Raw genomic sequence first — 1,360 nt, forward strand, 5'->3', positions numbered from 1 at the left:
GAATAAAAGTAAAGCAATTGATGATTCCAATAAGGTGAAACAAATAAATTTTTAATATACCTCAGTTCAGCCAGTTGCATCCCATCAGCTTTCATTATCTCGCTGATCACTCACTGGGTATATACATTTAACTACACAACAGTAAACACAAGGCTGAAAGAAGTTTATGACAAAAATCTGAACTTTTATATGAATATTACCTATACAGAACTGCTTTAAACATAGCTGAATATAAAGTTCAATCCAATCCACTTATAAACATGTGTTAAATATTACAATTATATAATATTATCAATGTAGCCAACCAGCATAAACAATTTAAAAGAAACTAGAAATAATCAAAGTTTTGCTGTATTCATAATCATTTATCAGCAAGTACTGTTCTGTTATTTTCTTCTTTTCATATTGCCTTGTAAAATACTATAGAATGCAATTCAAAAAGTCAATGCAAATTTTTATAAATAAAATAAATGTGTTGTTGATAAATGTTCATAGAAGGAAAAACCTTAATAATATCTGGTAATATTTCTCAACACAGTGTATGGTATGATGTCATCAAATAGATAACAACATTCATACAAACAGTATACAGTTCCAATCGGATAGGACTACAGTACTTTCAATTGATTCATGTTTCTATCCATGGCCTATAATATGGCCTGAATTGCCACTAGATCCTTATCCCTCATGTGTGACAAGGGTTCATCCTGATTTGCAATAGCAGTCTCAATTAATTCCACCACTCAATGTTTCACATCTTACTAATTTCTCAATTGTTTTTGCTCTATTAAAAGTACTTAATATATTATTGTCTTTTAAAAAAAAATACATGGGAGTACATGACCAGGAAGCACTTCTTTAATTCTTGACTTCAGCTTTCAGGTGATGCAGAATGAGCATTTGCTTTGGCTGTGGTTCATCAACTTGGTCTGTGAAAATTAATTAAACAAACTAATTCAAAGAGCTTATCAATGCTACTGTGATGGTTTTAATGATCAAATATGTATTTAAATTGTTTCTTTTTAATCAAACGTTGTTTTCCAAAAAAAAAAAAGAAAGAAAAGAAAAATACGTAGTATCAGTATAATACAATATTAAATGCAGGTGGTGATGTTTAATTGGACATCAGAGTGCTGATAAATATTATTTGCTTAAGTCAGTTTTGATACCTATTAATATATTTTTTGTTATGTTGTGTCTAAGGATTCCTATGTAGATAAAGCATACTGTACTAATATAATAATTTTGTTATATTCTTTTCATGAAGACATTAACATCAAATTAAGCCTGAATTACTTAGTCTAAGCACAGTCACTGAAGGGCACATCCCCCACCCCAAAAAACTGAATTGATTCAATTT

The sequence above is a fragment of the Anneissia japonica genome, unplaced genomic scaffold (genome assembly GCF_011630105.1).
Source record: "Anneissia japonica isolate Jap-2015-1 unplaced genomic scaffold, ASM1163010v1 scaffold3019_len273136_cov204, whole genome shotgun sequence".
NCBI lineage: Eukaryota > Metazoa > Echinodermata > Crinoidea > Comatulida > Comatulidae > Anneissia > Anneissia japonica.